Source organism: Hevea brasiliensis, chromosome 6 (genome assembly GCF_030052815.1).
Source record: "Hevea brasiliensis isolate MT/VB/25A 57/8 chromosome 6, ASM3005281v1, whole genome shotgun sequence".
In the NCBI taxonomy this organism is placed as follows: Eukaryota; Viridiplantae; Streptophyta; class Magnoliopsida; order Malpighiales; family Euphorbiaceae; genus Hevea; species Hevea brasiliensis.
The window spans coordinates 105,630,191-105,649,320 of NC_079498.1; the positions used below are offsets into that span (position 1 = coordinate 105,630,191).

The 19,130-nt window shown below is 35.0% G+C and overlaps 1 non-coding gene across 1 annotated transcript; it reads left to right on the forward strand.

The window, feature by feature from the left end:
- Window positions 1–15,643: 15,643 nt before the first annotated feature.
- LOC131181076 (small nucleolar RNA R71) lies at window positions 15,644–15,750 on the forward strand. The gene has a single exon (XR_009149703.1). It is a non-coding gene; the product is annotated as a small nucleolar RNA R71 (small nucleolar RNA).
- The last annotated feature ends 3,380 nt before the right edge of the window (window positions 15,751–19,130 follow it).

Below are 19,130 nucleotides of genomic sequence, written 5' to 3' on the forward strand. Positions count from 1 at the left end.
TTTAAATTAGAAACGGAAAATAATTCGGTTTCAGAAGTCGGTTTGTAATCGGTTTCTAAACCGATGCTAAATTTGCCAACAAATTGTGCCGCGTAATTTAGAAACCGATGGTTTTCCGTTTCAAATTTCGGTTTCAAAGCGGTTGCTAATCGGTTTCTAATATATTTAACTTGTTCTATTCAATTTCCGTTTCAAAAGCCGTTTCAAATTACAAACCGACATAAATCCGTTTCTAAATTCGGTTTCTATTCCTACATTTTCTTGTAGTGCTTGCTTTAGTAAACCTTGTGTTTAGGTTGAGGTGAGTATTTTGGTAAAGAGAAATGAAGAAAACATTGAGAAATGAACTTGTCCATTTTTGGCAGCCATGAAGATTTATTGTGTTTGAGTTTTTCTTACCTCTAATGGATGGAAATTTAGGTTGATTACCTAAAATGAAAGATGTGGTAAGTTAATATCCAAGTATGTGTATGTTAGTGCTTGAATTAAGGGTTTGAAATGGGACCTTGATGCTTTGGCAAACTGCCATGTTTGACAGCCTATAATATCATGAATTTGTGTGTGTGAATATGAAGTTTATTAATGAAATATGATAGTGTTAAATTGTGAGCAGCATATGTACTTGATATTGAGGTGTGAGTATATGAAAGTGTATGTATAATATTGATATTGAGATATGTTGAATTTAGGTGGAAGTGAATGTTGAACTTGAATGGTGTATTGTGTGCATTGAGCACTTGAATGTTCTGCCAAAAATGTTTGCTAGAATTATGTACAATATATATAGAAGTGCCATTGATTGAATATTGAAGTATTGGAAGGAGGAGGATTGTCAAAATTGGAAGTGTGATGTTTAAATGTAGGTTGTGTATGTTGGCAGTATCTAAATTAGGTCATAAGTGCCAAACTGTGAACCCAATTGGTATGAGGCTAATGGAGGGTGAAACTAGACACCAAATAGGCCAACTTTCATGTAGAAATATTGCTAAAATTCTGCCTAGAAACTGACCTTTAAAATGACCAAATCCGGAATGGCAACCTTGCAACCCAGATTTTTGACCATATGAACAGTAGTCATTAGGATGACCATAACTCACTCAAAACAGGTCCAATTGACCTGAAATTTTTACCATGGATAGCTTAGACATAGAGCTACAATTCTTATGAGGACACCAAAGCCCAGAAATGGCCAGAACCAAGTCAAATAGCTTGCACAAGTTCGGGTACCAAAACTGCCAGAACTAAAAGTGACCTAAAATTGACCAAATTTTGCACTAAAGGTGCAATCTGTCCAGCTTTAGTAAATTAACCATATCTTGGTCTATACAACTCAGAATGACCTGAAATTTTGCCCCGAGGGCAATAAGACGTAGAGCTACAATTTTGATTCTTTGACCAGAAGCTAAAAACCAAGAGAAGTAGGACTTAAGCTAGACCAATTTAGCACACAAAAATTGAGAATTTGATATTTACATACAATGATGCTTGAAGTAATTTGGCAATGAATGACAACTTGTAAAAATGGTAAATTGCACTATATTGGTAGCATATTGAATTACAATTTGTGACATGTTGATGCCAGAAAAAACTTATCCATAGACCTAAAAAGGTCAACATATGCATTGACTTATAAATTACATAATAGCTAGTAAACTCTAAAAAATTGAAGAATTACACAATTAATTTATAATGTGCCCTAGTTTGCCTAGTTGACTAGTTTGGATAGGTTGGCATGCCGATAGGATTCTGACAGCTGTTCTGTAAATGACTTTATGCCATGCTGTGTTTTTACAGCATATTATGCCGCACTGTGACTTTAATAGCCTACGGCTATACATATTGTGTATTTATATTTGGCTTATCGCCAGATTGACTATATGGCTTTTTAGCCACACTGTTGCACACCGGGAGACACTTTGTGACCGATGGTGTGATGGCCTGAGGTACTAGGTATCCAGTGCCAGTATATCCATTTATCTAGTCTGGTTAGTATATAGGCTACACGGGCAGTAATTCAAGTACTATTAAATTCAAATAGCTAAATCCAGTCTTCTGACATACAGCACTACCAAAATTAGCAAATATTGAAATGTTAGCAAATAAAGGTAGAATCGACAATTGTAAAAAATACCGATGTCATAAATTCATTTACTTTATTTTAGTGTATGTTTCTTTATATTTGGCACCACTAAGCAAAATTGCTTAGCGCGTTTCTTTTATAACGTGTTGGTATTGGAGACACAGCTGGAGAGCCCAGCAGACCTATGACCGGGTGAGACATCAGATCTGCATAAGAGTCCAAAGTCATCTGCACTGCATTGCATACATGGTAGGACTTAGGATATCTTTTATTTTGTACTTCTGTTGTATTTGAAATTCGGCCCTATATTTTGTAATGTTATGAAAGCTCTAAAGTTTGTAATATTTTGTACATATTAAATAACATGGAGATTTTCTGGATATATTTAAATTATTATGGACTGTATTATGGAACTGTTTAATGACTGTAAAAGTCTATTGACTTTACTGAGAAATAGAAACTTTGAAATATTTGAGATTTTGATATTATCATATTAAACTGTTTTCAACAGATTTGGAAGGACAGTTTGTTCGAAATACAAACGGCACCTTACCAAATTTTTATTACCATTTTTGAAAAACTGATTTTATCAAAGTATGAAAATAGTATCAGCATGATATGAATATTATATAAAAGACTTCTTAAAATCAAATTGAGTTCAGGAAATGAAATAATCACAGACTAGGTATTCCGGCACGCCGTGTAGCATGCCTTACTCTGCCATACTGTAGACGGGTGAGGGGTGTTATAACCAAACTCGCCAATTCCCTCTAATCCACCTCTTTCTCTTACTCAAAATCAGCACCCCATGGTCATGGTTGCGTACTTCGCAAATATACAGGTCGTTCAAGTAGTAAAGAAATGATATCGTTCCACAGAGATTTGTTATTTGAGTACCAAACTATAAAAGTCACGATTATTTGGGCTATCGATAATGTGTTCCAAAAGTAAAGTAAGAGATGCAGCAAAATAAATTGAGAAAGTAAGGAAATTATAATGAATTAAGCAATTAAATTTCTAAGCATTATATTAATTTACTAAAATTTCAGCAAGTGACAAAAGATTTAATTAATTAATGGTAAAAATTGATTCCAAAGTTGAAGTTCATGAAGTAAATTTTATTGGGATTTCAATAGGCAAAACCAAGATTAAGGAAAATACAAGTTTGAATGAAGTTGATTCTGATTTCCTTTAATTTCTCTTTCAAGCAAACTAAAGTGTGTTTTAAAGGAAACTAAACCCCATTCTCATGCGATGTTTAATTACCCAAAACCTTTTAAGCACTTTAATCAACTTGAAATTCCTCTTAACCCACTAATTTATTTCTAACAATAGGTGATTAAGTTCATTATCTTGATTATCTATCATAGATTTTCACCTCTCGGTCCTTCAATCTAAGATTAAGAACAAAACCCAAGGGGTACCAACAATGGGTATGTAAATAAGCACACAAGATAAGAATCAAAACTTATATATATTAAAATCTAGCTAAAACTGGTCCAAATTCACAAATAAAGCTTAAATTATTACACTCTACTCTGAAATCTTAAGTATCTACTCACTCATGTTTGTATTTATAGGTAGAAAATATGAAATAGAGCAAGAAAACATGAAAATAAGACTCAAAATAAAAGAACCCAGAAGAACAGAATCTAAATCTCTGAAAATGAAAGCTGAAAAACGTCACTCTGTAGGTATTCTTCCTCCAAAAGTGGCATGGTTCCTTCTTTCCTTCCTCTTTTGATTTTTCTCTCTCTTTCTCCTTTTGGTAAAAATGAGAATATGATGCTTATATATCCCCTTAAGGTTTACCCTAAAAATAGTCTCTAAAGGGATAAAGACAAAAGGTGTAAAATGTGTGAAAAGAGAAAATTTTTCCATGTCAGCAAATCTGCCAGCGCCATCCCACATGCCTTATGTTGATTCAAGTTATTTTCAACATGCCTCATGTTGATTCGGAGGAGGAGCCTTTAGATTCTGCACAACCAACTACACGGGGCATGTGGGAGTCCCTGAAACTTTCAGCATGTTTTGCTTCAAAATCTCTGTTTACACGACCCGCCACGCGGGGCATATTAAAGTCGTTGAAACTTTCGGCGTGTTTTGTTCTAAAATCTTTATTTACACGACCTAGTGTTGAATTTATATGCCTCATGTGGATTCTTGCTAGTTGACTCTTATCTTCACACGACCCTCAACACGGGGCATGTTGAAGCCCTTAAAAATCTTGGCTAGTCTTCTTCTTTAAGCGAATTTTCTTCATTTTTCACACTATTTTAAGCTTCCAAATCACTTTGAATTTCTTCTATATAAACCTTTTTTCCTTTAAACCTTATTAAAACCTATCAAAAACATTAAAATCCAAAAATCAAATATAATAAAACTAAAATTAACAAATTAACTAAAATAAGCATTAAAAATATAAAATTACTAAACTAAAAAGGGCAAAATGGATGCAAAACTACCCTAAAATATCTATATAAAATAGGTTTATCAAATTCCTTCAAACTCAAATCTTTGCTTGTCCTCAAGCAAATTAAAAACAATTATATGCAATTGGAGTACCTTTTTCTTAGATTCATGAAAATCACTCATTCAAGCTTTCAAACTTACCTCTAGCTACCAACAAATCATGTTCCCACCTTTAAGGTATAAGGAATTCAATTCTCACCAAAGTTATCACTGCTTAGCCTTGGGTCAATTATTCATTATATTAAACCCAAACCAATCAATTACATAGAGAAATCATGCTTAAATAGGCTCTAGAACAATCCATAAACTAATGTGCCTCATATAATGATGGAAATAGTTAAGTGGGTGAATAATGTGCCAATTCCATAGGCAAACCAACTAATCCAATCTCCACTAATGTAGCAAAACACAATCAAGAAATCAAAAGGACTTTTAATGGTTGTAATGGGGTTAAGGGGTAATAATATGGCTAACAAAGAAAAGGTAAAAGGAAAGCAAAACATGAGAATAATTAAATTGTTAAAAAGATCAAGATACACTTATTTTTATTTTTATTTTTATTTTGTTATATATATATATATATTGAATTAAATGGGAGGAAGAACTTTATAATAAATCACCAATGCTAGGATACAATTTTTGAAACTCTTTTAGGGATTACATAAATAACATTCAATTTTGTATTGCAATTGTCCCTTTTTAATCCACCCCCAAACTCATTTCTTTATGTACTTGGGTGGTAAATAATTTTTATAACATGATATAATTGCTAGCCAATTTCACTTTAGTAATTCTCCCATTTAATTATTATACTTTTTCTCCTTTTTCTTTTTTTTTTTAATCTATCACTTAAATAAATTATTCTCATAAAGGGTAGGTAAGTGTTTAGGTTTATGGCTAGGTAGATTATGGGTACCAAGGAAATAAGGGGTATAAATGAAGGCTTAAATTGGTTTCAAAGGGGAAAGTTTAAAGTGGGGTTGGTTAAGGCTAAAAATGTGAATTTAAAATTCAAAAAATGCCTTCATCATTTCTCTTTTCAAGTGAATGCTATAATTTCACCTGAAAAGGTCTAGAAGGCTTGTTTTAGGATTTGTGAGATACAATTAGTTATTTCTTACTCTAGAGTTTTCTTTAAGCACTTAAAACTCAATGTAATTATTTGGTTGGCCCTTGGCTAAGAAGATATAAACCTAGATAAGAATCTTATAACCTTATACCAATCCGGAACTTTCAGTCCATCAAACCCATCTAGAGGCAAGCTTACTTGCTTTTCAAAATGATTCTCAATCTTCTAAGAATTAGGTGGAAATTTATTTTTTTTATTTTATTATTATTTTTTTATGTATGTATGCATGATTCCTAAAAATGAATGCAAAAATGAAATAAAAACTATACATAATCTATATGATATCTGTATGCAAGTGTATATATTTATATGGTGTAAGTGTATGGTGTATGTGAACTAAGTAGCTAAGTTTAAATGAAATGCAATTTAAGTAATGTAAAAAAAAAAAAAATTTGCAAAAATTTTGCCCTCCCCCAAACTCAAATTAGATAATGTCCTCATTGGCTTAATCGAAGTGGTAAGAATGTAAATTAAATCAATAAATGATAGCTCGAGAGATATAAACCAAGAAAGAGTAGAAAAAAGTTACCATGTAGAATATATTTGCCTAGTGTTGAATGATCAGAATATGTACATGAGGCATGTTAGTTTTAAGTATTTGGAGCATGAGGCATATTGATCAAAAAGCATGAGGCGTGGTGAAGTAAAGGTAAATTGACATGCCTTGTGTTGAATGTTGAGCAATTGACACTGGTAGTAACATGGGGCATGTCATGCTTCATGAATATTTTGGTGGGTTTCAAAAATTTTGCAGATTTTGAAACAATTCAAATAGCCCATAGGAGAGCATAAACCTTAGCATGAGGCATGGTGAAGTAAAGGTAAATTGACATGCCCTGTGTTGAATGCTGAGCAACTGACACTGGTAGTAACATGGGGCATGTCATGCTTCATGAAAATTTTGGTGGGTTTAAAAAATTATATAGATTTTGAAGCAATTCAAATAGCCCATAGGAGAGCATAACCCTTAGCATGAGGCATGGTGAAGGAAAGCAGTGTCAGCATGTGGCATGTGAATGTCCAGAAGTTACCTTAGATGCTGTATTGTTAGGGCTAACAGAGGAGTAGCTGCTGTATTTTCAATAATCCAGTTATATGACTATCAAAAAGCAATATCAGTAATGCTATTACAATAGCCAAGAGAAACTAACATTAAAGGAATCTGGATTGCAAAGACAATTCAAGTAGCACAGCAAAAGAAACTAATGCAGCCAACAATGATGAACCAAGCCAACTTAAGATTCATGAAACAAACAGAAATAAAGAAAAACAGAAATAAAGAAAAACAGAAATTTAAACTATTCATAGATAGATAAAACATGTAAAAGTTCCAATAACCAGGAAATTAATAGCTGAAATATAAAGGAAACTGACCAATGTACACAATGAAGAGCTAAAGTTTCATAAATTGATTGAAATTAACAAAAAAAAAATGAAGTTCTAAAACTAGGCAACTGGTTAGTCTTCATCATTGGTGGATTGCACTGGTTCATTTGCTGCTGTAAGTGCTTGCTCGTTGGATTTCTCAGAAGCAGTATCTAGGTTTTCTACCATAGCCTTCATTTCTGCAAAAATATCTTGGCCCCATTTGTACAGTTGGTTAAAAGAGGCTGCCAGCTTGTTGTAAATGTCAATCACTTCTTTGTCATGAATTTTATGCTTTTTCCTGAATGAAGAAAACTTCTTTTTAATCTTTTTCTCAAGCTTGGCTTGCTTCTGACTTAAAGTATCAACCTTAGCCTCTAAAGTTTTCAAAGCAACCACAATGTCAGAATCAGCAGCAGAAACAGGTTGCTTTGCTTCACCCAATCTGTTAATTTTGGCTTCCAAATTTTTAAGAAAAGCAAGTCTGATTGTCCAACAGTAGGTGGGTGAGAGCTAGAAGGACCAGCATCAGTTTGCTGTCCTATACCTTGTGATTGCAGCTGTTCTTCACCCTCATGTCCCCCATTTACCAGCACATAAACATCACCCCTTTTTACATAAATTTTCATTTGAGTCATGATAATTCTGTCCAGAAAAGACTGGCCAACCATAGACACCATAACAAACAGGTCAGGGTTAAAACCAAATGATTTGGCAATTACAGTCACCATCCCTCCAACAACTATACTACCAGCTAAATTCTTAGACACTATATGTTCCATATGAGAGCAAAGAAAATAAGCACCATTTATCTTCTTCTTTTCTTTCATGCATCATAAAAAGAATAAATCATTCTTTCCTACAACTCCATTACTGTGCCCTCTGCCTAGTATAGTGTAAGATATGAACCTTTGCAAGTATCTCAGAGTAGGGTCTTGGATGGCCGAGGCCTTAGCAGAACTAGGGTTGTAGTATTTTTCATATGGTGCAATTGATTTCCAAAATGAAGGGGGGTCATAAATAGTTCTTTGCCACTCAATCACTTTTGCTCCATCATTACAAAAACCAAATAAAGTATTCATTTGGGCAGTGTCAAGTTCTCTGTCCTGACCCAAACATCTAAAGGAAATGGTGTCCCTATGGTTATTGTTCATGGGTTGGAAGTCCATTTGTAGTGAACTTAAAAATTCAAATGTCAACTCCTTAGAAGCAGGTTCTTAAATCCTAGTAAAATCACTCCAACCTATATTTTCCAAATATTTACTAACAGATTCATAAAGCCCTATCTCCCTGAGACTGTGTTCATCAATGTACTTGGTGGCTAGAATTTTCTTTTTAGTAAGTGCCTCATAATTTTTCCTCATTTCAAAGTCCCTAAAAGTCCATGGGTAAGATGAGTTTACCTGATTTCCAGATTGAGGGATAACTAGAGCATTTTGAGACACTGTTGGTGAATGATGCAGAGGTGATTGGACCCTAGTTGGAGCAGAAGAGAACTGCGGTGAGATAGGACTTTGGGCAGCAGAGCGGGTTCTTGCACTAACGTGTAACAGCCCAATCCTTCTCCAGTTAGTATTGTCCGCTTTGACCCATGGGCCTCACGGATTTGTCCCTTGGGAGGTTTCATTCCCAAAAGCGCGCTGACCAGGTGAGGAAGGCTCCCACATATATGGCCTAAATCTTTTCTTCCCGTTTCCGATGTGGGACACGAAGTTTCCACCCCAGTGCGTAGCTGGTTGAACAAGCACGTCCCAACCCCATCCCTGGATCGTGACAAGCCCACCAGCTTCCGCCTGGTGCGTCCTCGCACCACACACCGTACTAGAGGGAGTCCAGCTCTGATACCACAAATGTAATGGCCCGGCCCACTAGTGATATTGTCCGCTCTGGCCTAGCCCATACTAGGCCTCACGGTTTTAAAACGCGTCAATAGGGGTTACGAACCACCAACTTATGAACCCAGCATCTCTCCCGTGTTTTGTCGATGTGGGATTTGCCTAGGGTGTTACAATCCACCCCCCTTATGGGACTCAGCGTCCTCGCTGAGGTTTGCCCCACCATCGTTCAAGGTTGCACGCGGAGTGGCTCTGATACCACAAATGTAACGGCCCGGCCCACTAGTGATATTGTCCGCTCTGGACCGAAGCCCTCACGGTTTTAAAACGCATCAATAGGGGTTACAAACCATCAACTTATGAACCCAGCATCTCTCCCGTGTTTTGTCGATGTGGGATTTGCCTAGGGTGTTACAAACGGGTCATGGGGAAACCACCCTAGGCTATTTCAGTGGAGCAGAGGAGTTGAAAACTGATTTTTTTCTTTTTTGCGTCTCATACACAACTGAAGGGGCGGATTTTGTGTGTTTTTAGGAGGGAGGTGTCAAGTCTTGGGTTGCATTTTCGGGATTAGGGGTGGAATGAGAGGATTGGCGAGGTGAGGAATAAGGGTTTGTATCGGGAACTTGGGGATTGGGGGCCGAAATGGGTGTTTCAGGTTGAGCATTGGGTGGTGTAGGGTTTGGTGTTGGGGTTGAAGTATTACTGTTAGTAGCCATTTTTATGGCTCGCAGCTTGGGTATGTGGGTTAAAAGCTGTTTGGTGCACACCATGGAAGGAACAGTGAAGATTTTGAGTCGTGCGGCTGATAAGGTGAAATAGAATGAGATGGCTAGGGTAAAGGTTTAAGTGGTGACATACCTAGGGTTTGACATGAGGCATGTTGGAAATAGTTAGGGGGTGATATGCCCTGTGTGATTTAGTGTAAGATGAATAACATGAGGCATGTTGGAATAAAAGAGAAAAGTGACATGCCCCGTGTGATTGTACATGAGGTGCTACATAAGGCATGTGAGACCCCTCGAAACTCTCAGTAGGTTTTACATTTTTAGCAATTTAGAGTGCTAAGAATAGGTTTTGATGGTGTCACTACTCCCAGCATACATCATGTTGAACCTAGTGCTAAATGACCTGATATAAAACCCAAAAAATGTGATCCTAAACACACTAAAACCAAACCCAAAACACAATTTGCACAAAAATTTCACTCAAAATTCAATCGAAATCCAATTAATCACTAAGAACAATTAAAATCCATCAACTCACCAAACACAAACTAAAACATTATTCAAGTAATATTCACATTAATAATCACACCCCAAGTAATAACACTCATATTCGACCCCAAACTTAACATTAAAAATTCATGAACAAGAAACAAAATTCTGCTGCAGACACTGTTCACATGACTAAATTCTGCAGAATTGTATCATGAAATTTCACAAAATTTTCAATAGCAAATATGTCAATCTCAGTACAATACATCAAAATTAATTATCCAAAAAGTAAAATCAATAGCATGTTGCTATTGATTACCATGAAAATTCTTATATTTCTCACTAATTTCCTCAAAATGTTGAAACAAAAATAGCCTTTTCACTCCACCATGTTGTTGCAATCAGACATAAAGCTTAAATTAGTTCAGATTTAACTTTGTTAAGAACAGTATGCATCATGGAAGACAAATATAAGGTTCAGCAACTTCCCGAACACTTATTTCTTTCAATTCAGCATACACATTTGCTTAAAAATCTCTATTAACCTGCAGAAAGAAATTTTAATGTCAAATTTGAGTTCAATGGGGTATAAAATAAAACAAAATAAAAGAAAGATTAAGTATAAGGTAAAATTTTAGGGTGCCTCTCAAAGAGCGCTAATTTTAGGTCATTAGCTTAACCCTCCTTAATTTAGTGAATTGGTGGATCATCAAGGAAACAAATTGTTCCCTTATCAATGGGCTGGCCTGTGGTATAAATCTTGAGCCTTTGACCATTAACTTTAAAAAGCCCAAAATTTACTCCAAATATCCACAGAGTCATGTGGATAAACTTTGACGACCTTGAAAGGACCAGACCATCTTGATTTCAACTTCCCAGGAAAGAGTCTAAGTCTAGAATTATACAATAAAACAAGGTCACCCTCTTTAAACTCCTTTCTTTTAATATACTTGTCATGCCAAAATCTAGTCCTTTCCTTAAAAATTTGAGCATTCTCATATGCATCCAACCTTATCTCTTCAAGTTCATTTAATTGAAGCAATCTTTTCTCTCCAACACTTTCTAAATCAAAATTCAAAGTTCGGATTGCCCAATATGCTTTGTGTTCCAACTCAACTGGCAAATGACATGATTTCACATAGACTATCTTAAAAGGTGTAATTCCAATGGGTGTCTTATAAGCTATCATGTATGCCCATAATGCATCATCTAGCCTCAATGACCAATCCTTCCTTGAATGATTAACAATTTTTTCCAAAATTCTTTTCAATTCCCTATTAGATACTTCAACTTGCCCACCGATCTGAGGATGGTAAGGTGTAGCTACCTTATGAGTAACCCCATATTTCTTTAAAAGATTTTCAAACTGTTTATTACAGAAATGAGATCCGCCATCACTGATTACAGCTCTTGGAGCTCCAAATCTATTGAAAATAAACTTTTTCAAAAATTTCACTACTACCCTTGCATCATTTGTAGGGGAAGCAATGACCTCAACCCATTTTGACACATAATCTACACCTACCAAAATATATTTATTCCTAAAAGATGATAGAAATGGTCCCATGAAATCTATGCCCCAAACATCAAATAACTCAATCTCTAAAATTCCTTGTTGTGGCATTTCCATTTTCTTTAAAATATTCCCCACTTTTTGACATCTATCACATCTCAAAACAAATTCTCTCACAACTTTGAATATGTGTGGCCAATAAAATCCAGCTTGAAGTACTTTAGCCACTATTTTATCCACACTGAAATGACCTCTATAGTCAGAAGAATGACAATGCTCTAAAATGTTTCCTATTTCCTCTTCAGGCACGCACCTTCTAACTAGGCCATCATTACGTCTCTTAAATAACAATGGATCCTCCCATGTATAAAATTTCACATCATGCAAAAATTTCTTTTTCTATTGATAGCTCAAATCTGGTGGGAGAACTCCACATGACAGGTAATTGACAAAATCTGCAAACCATGGCAATGCAGCAATAATAACCAGCAGTTGCTCATTCGAGAAAAACTCATCAATTGGCAATTCCTTTTCATTTCCATCTTTACTCTCATACTTAATCCTTGATAAATGATCCGCTACAATATTTTCAACTCCTTTTTTATCTTTAATTTGTAAGTCAAACTCCTGTAGCAATAGAACCCATCTTATCAGTCTTGGTTTTGCTTCTTTTTTATTCATCAAATATCTTATGGCGGCATGGTCTGTATAGACAATCACTTTTGATCCAATCAGGTATGACCTAAACTTTTCCACAGTAAATACCACAGCTAAAAATTCCTTCTCAGTGGTGGCATAATTTACTTGAGCATCATCTAAAGTTTTGCTAGCATAATAGATTGCATAAGACCTCTTCTCTTTTTTCTGACCAAGTACAGCTCCCACAGCAAAGTCACTAGCATCACACATAACCTCAAATGGCAATGACTAATCTGGAGGTTGCATAATAGGGGCTATTGTTAGAGCTTCCTTCAACTTGTTAAAAGAATCAAAACAAGCTTGGTCAAAATTAAAAGGAACATCATGATTCAATAAATTTGTAAGAGGTTTAGCGATTTTTGAAAAATCCTTTATAAATCGCCGATAGAAACCAGCATGCCCAAGAAGACTTCTAATTTATTTCACTGAAGTTGGTGGAGGCATCTTCTCAATCACTTCTACTTTGGCTTTGTCCACTTCAATTCCTCTATGTGATACCAAATGTCCAAGAACAATGCCTTCTTGCACCATAAAATGACATTTCTCCCAATTTTGTACCAAATCTGTTTCTTCACATCTTTTAAGCACTTTAGAGAGGTTAGATGGACAATTATCAAAAGAAAAACTATATATAGAAAAATCATCCATGAAAACATCTATAATTTCCTTAATGAAATCAGAGAAAATGGCCATCATACATTGCTGAAAAGTAGCTGGTGCATTATATAAGCCAAAAGGCATTCTTCTATATGCAAATGTGCCATATGGACATGTGAATGTGATTTTCTCTTGATCACGAGGATGTATTGGGATTTGGAAAAAACCAGAATACCCATCCAAATAAGAAAAATATGAATGTTTTGCTAACCTCTCTAACATTTGATCAATAAAAGGCAAGGGAAAATGGTCTTTCCTAGTGGCATTATTAAGCTTCCTGTAATCTATGCACATCCTCCACCCTGTAACAATTCTAGTAGGTATCAGCTCATTATTTTCATTTTTTACAACGGTCACACCTCCTTTCTTGGGAACTACATGAACTGGGCTAAACCAACTACTATCAGAAATAGGATAAATGATCCCAGCTTCAAGCAGTTTCAAGACTTCTTTCTTCACCATCTCTTTCATATTAGGATTCAACCTTCTCTGATGTTCTATGGTGGCTTTAAAATTATCTTCTAAAAGAATCCTATGCATGCACAAGGTAGGGTTTATACCCTTTATGTCATCAATGGTGTAACCAATGACTTTCTTATGTGCTCTTAACTCTTTTAGCAGTTTTCAACTTGTACATCACTCAAACTTGCACTAATAATGACAGGATAAGTTGAATTAGGTCCAAGAAATGCATACCTTAACGTAGATGGAAGTGGTTTGAGGTCTACCTGTGGTGCTTCCTTCTCATTTAGCAAAGGTGGTCGTGCAACTTCATATTTCAACTCTTTAACTTGCAAAACTTGATCTCCTATAACTTCTTGAGTAGCTTCCAAAATTTGAGCAAAAGCTGCAACTTCCGGATTTTCATCTTTTATTGTTCTACTATGTACCAAACAATTCTCCAAAGGGTCCTCAGGATATCTTTTCCTAAATTCTGCTTTCACGATCTCATCAATAATATCCACCCTTAAATAAGGATCAACTCCATGATGTTTCTTCAAAGTCTGATTCAAATTAAATTTCACCTCCTCTTTTCCAACTTTTAATGTCAGTCTAACATTCTTCACATCAATTATAGCCCCAGCTGTGGCTAAAAATGGCCTTCCTAAAATGCTAGGTACATGATTATCTTCTTCGATTTCAAGAACCACAAAATCCACAGGAATGAAAAATTTTCCAGCTTTTAAGGGCATATTCTCCAAAATTCCTACTAGATATTTGATAGATCTATCAACTAGTTGCAAAGAAATGGTGGTGGGCTTCAAATCTCCTACCTTTAACTTTTCACAAATGGAGAGTGGCATCAAACTTACACTAGCTCCAAGATCATACAATGCTTTGTCAATACTAGTGTACCCAATGTGACAAAGAATAGAGAAACTTCCTGGATCCTTCAATTTCGTTGGGAACTTATTCTGTAAGAGAGCACTACACTCCTCTGTTAATGCCACAGTTTCATAATCTTCTAATGTCCTCTTGTTTGACAAAATTTCTTTTAGAAATTTAGTATATGAGGGCATTTGAGAAATTGCATATGTAAATGGGATGTTAATGTATAATTTCTTCAAAACTTCTAAAAATTTCCCAAACTCCTTATCTAGCTTTACTTTCTGAAACCTCTGAGGATATGGCAATGGTGGCTTGTATGGAGCTGGAGGCACTTACTTTTCTCCTTCTTCTTTTTTAACTTCCTTCTTCTTGTTTGCGTCCTCATTAACTTCATCATGATTTGAAATAGATTCATTCTTGTCTTCATCTTCTTTCTTCTTTTCCTCTTCTGCCTTATCTTCCTTTTCATCTCCCACAATTTTCCCACTCCTTAAGATCACTGCCTTGCAATGTTCTCTAGGATTCTCTGGTTGACTTGGAAGTTTTCCTTGTGCTTTGCTAGAAGAGCTTGCTTGTTGAGCTATTTGGTTTTCTAACATCCTATTATGAGTGGCAAGCTGATCTATCCTTGAAGTTAATTGTTGAATCACCTCTCCTTGTTTTTGTTGAGCAGTTAAGAAATTCTCCATCATAGACTTCAAAATTGAATCTTGGTCTGAAGACTGAACTGGTAGTTGTGGAACAGGTGCATTTTGATTCCTTTGTGGTAAAAATCCAGGTGTTACTCTATTTTACTGAAAATTCTGCTGTTGTTACTGAAAATTAGGAGATTGTTAATAATTCTACTGCTGCTGTCCTTATCGACCTCCCCAAGAAAAGTTAGGGTGATTCCTTCATGCTGGATTATATGTAGCAAAAAAAGGATTACCAACTAGCTTCTGATTGTAATTCCCAACAAAATTAACTTGCTCATTTCCAAATTCTTGCCCATAAGAAGGAAAATCATTGATACAATGCATATTTCCTGCACCAACATCTTCTGTATGACTAGATCCTCCAATTGAAGAATTAACCTTCATGCTTAACTTATCAATTTTTCTCGTTAAAGCATCAAATTTGGCATTGAACATACTCATGGCATCTAACTCATATACACCAGCTGATGGCTTCTTCATTTCATTTCTTTCATAGCTCCATTGATAATTGTTATAAGCAATTTTATCCAATGCTGAATAAGCTTCATCTTCTGACTTCTCCATAAGATCACCTCCTGAAGATGCATCAATTATACTTCTAATTGCTGGAGAAACACCATTGTAGAAATGTTGAACTATCATCCATTTAGGGATTCCATGATGTGGACATCTCCTTTGAAGATCCTTATATCTCTCTCAAGCTTCATAGAGACTCTCATCATCCCTTGGTCTGAAAGAAGTTAATTCATTTCTTAATTTTGCAGTCTTGCTAGGAGGAAAGTATTGAGCCAAGAAAGCTTGTGACAACTCATCCAAGTAGTTATTGAACCTAGAGGTAATGAATGCAACCACTCCCTTACAAGATCCTTCAAAGAAAAAGGAAATAATCTCAACCGAATGGCATCATCTGACACTCCATTTATCTTTAGCATGTTACTAATCTCAAGAAAATATGCAAGGTCCACATGTGGACTCTCAGTAGGGCCTCCCCCAAACTGTGATTGTTGAACCATATGACAAAGTGAGGGCTTTAACTCAAAGTTATTTGATTCCACTCTAGGCCTTGTAATACTTAGTCTAAAATCTTCAAAACTAGGAAAAGCATGATCCTTAATTGATCAGTTGTTGTTTGCCATAGCTTCTATCACTTGTTGCTCTTGATGTTGCTCTTTCTGTCTTTGAATTCTGAGTTCAGCTTTTCTTCTTTTAGATTCTGCTCTCAAAGCTTTAGCTATCTTTCAATCTTAGGGTCAAAAATTAAATCAATCTCTGCACTTTTTGTTCTTCTCATATAAAAGATATGTACCTGAAAAACCAAAATAAGAAAATCTCAAAGTAAAATAATAAAGAAAAGAAATTAAAATTAAAAATAAAATGGCCAAATTAACCAAACAATCAATAGTTTAATATCAAACAAAAACAATTCCCCGGCAACGGCGCTAAAAACTTGGTTGCGTACTCCGCAAATATATGGGTCATTCAAGTAGTAAAGAAAAGATATCGTCCCACAGAGATTTATTGTTTGAGTACTAAACTATAAAAGTCATGATTATTTGAGCTATCGATAATGTATTCTAAAAGTAAAGTAAGAGATGCAGCAAAATAAATTGAGAAAGTAAGAAAATTATAATGAATTAAGCAATTAAAATTCTAAGCATTATACTAATTTACTAAAATTTCAGCAAGTGACAAAAGATTTAATTAATTAATTGTAAAAATTGATTTCAGAGTTGAAGTTCATGAAGTAAATTTCATTGGGATTTGGATAGGCAAAACCAAGATCAAGGAAAATACAAGTTTGAAGGAAGTTGATTCTGATTTCTTTTAATTTCTCTTTCATGCAAACTAAAGTGTATTTTAAAGGAAACTAAACCCCATTCTCATGCGATGTTTAATTACCCAAAACCCTTTAAGCACTTTAATCAACTTGAAATTCCTCTTAACCCACTAGTTTATTTCTAACACTAGGTGATTAAGTTCATTATCTTGATTATCTATCATAGATTTTCACCTCTCGGTCATTCAATCTAAGATTAAGAACAAAACCCAAGGGGTACCAACAATGGGTATGTAAATAAGCACACAAGATAAAAATCAAAACTTATATATATTAAAATCTGGCTAAAATTAGTCCAAATCCACAAATAAAACTTAAATCATTATACCCAACTCTGAAATCTTAAGTATCTACTCACTCATGTTTGTATTTACAAGTAGAAAATATGAAATAGAGCAAGAAAACATGAAAAGAAGACTAAAAATAAAAGAACCCAGAAGAAGAGAATCTAAATCTTTGAAAATAGAAGCTGGAAAACGACACTCTGCAGGTGTTCTTCCTCCAAAAGTGGCATGGTTCCTTCTTTCCTTCCTCTTCTGATTTTTCTCTCTCTTTCTCCTTTTGGTAAAAATGAGAATATGATGCTTATATATCCCCTCAAGGTTTACCCTAAAAATAGTCTCTAAAGGAATAAAGACAAAAGGTGTAAAAGGTGTGAAAAGAGAAAATTTTTCCATGTCAGCAAATCTGCCAGCACCATCCCATATGCCTCATGTTGATTCAAGTTATTTTCAACATGCCTCATGTTGATTCGGAGGAGGAGCCTTTAGATTCTGCGCAAACAGTTACACGAGGCATGTGGGAGTTTCTGAAACTTTCGGTGTGTTTTGCTCCAAAATCTCTGTTTACATGACCCGCATTTACATGACCCGCCATGCGGGGCATGTTAAAGTCCTTGAATTCGGCGTGTTTTATTCCAAAATCTTTGTTTACACGACCCAGTGTTGAATTTACATGCCTCATCTGAATTTACATGACCCTCAACACGGGGCATGTTGAAGCCCTTAAAAATCTCAACTAGTCTTCTTCTTTAAGTGAATTTTCTTCATTTTTCACACTACTTTAAGCTTCTAAATCATTTTGAATTTCTTCTATATGGACCTTTTTGCCTTTAAACCTTATTAAAACCTATCAAAAACATTAAAATCCAAAAATCAAATATAATGAAACTAAAATTAATAAATTAACTAAAATAAGCATTAAAAGCATAAAATTACTAAACTAAAAAGGACAAAATGGATGTAAAACTATCCTAAAATATCCATATAAAATGGGTTTATCAGGTCACTCAGTCTAAAACTGGCAGCCTCAAACCTAAAGCTAATCTCACTACTTCTGCCACTTTTATAACTCCATCCACATACAATGAAGCAGCCAAGCATCAGGTTTGGTGATAAGCCATGTCAGAGGAAATTAAAGCGCTAATGTCCAATGGCACTTGGGATTTGGTACCGCAAACACAGGCCTCTAATGTGATCGGTTGCAAGTGGATTTATCGAATTAAGACCAAGCCAAATGGTTCTATTGACCACTGCAAGGCCAGACTTGTGGCCAAAGGATTTCATCAATGGCCCGACGTGGATTATGTTAAAACATCTAGTCCTGTTATAAAACCAACAACCGTTTGTCTCATTTTATCTATTACGGTCAATTCTAACTAACCCATTTGACAACTCGATTTTTCCAATGCTTTCTTACGTGGGACACTTGAAGAACCAGTGTATATGGAATAGCCCCAAGGCTTTTTGGATCGCACAAAGCCCAATCATGTGTGTGTTTTAAAGAAATCTTTATATGGGTTGTCACACCTTATCGTTACATAAGACATAACATGATCCTATAGTATACCTAATGAATTTCAAACTTTGCCTACTGATAACTCATTAAATATACTACTAGGGATTTTAAATCAATTTCCAATCATTTTAAAATGGTGGGTAAGATTTAATGATTATTAAAACCCTTTAATTGGAGTTGAGATCATAAATCAAAATTTTAATTAATTTGAAATCTCTGAAAAATTTTACAGAAATTTTGGCAGAGTGCTGGCTATAATTTGGAAAAACAATTTTTTAAAAGCCTGTGAAAACACTCCCAATATACATTTAAATCCCAAACTCCAATATTCTCATCACAATCCAATCTCAATTCAACACCATTTCAAGCAATTCATAAAAAAAAATTATTTCAAAAATAAAAGGAAGGATTTCATTCCAACCATTTACACATATCAAAAATAAATTCCAAAATTTATTACACAACTGCTCGAGTCTAATATATATATATATATATATATATATAT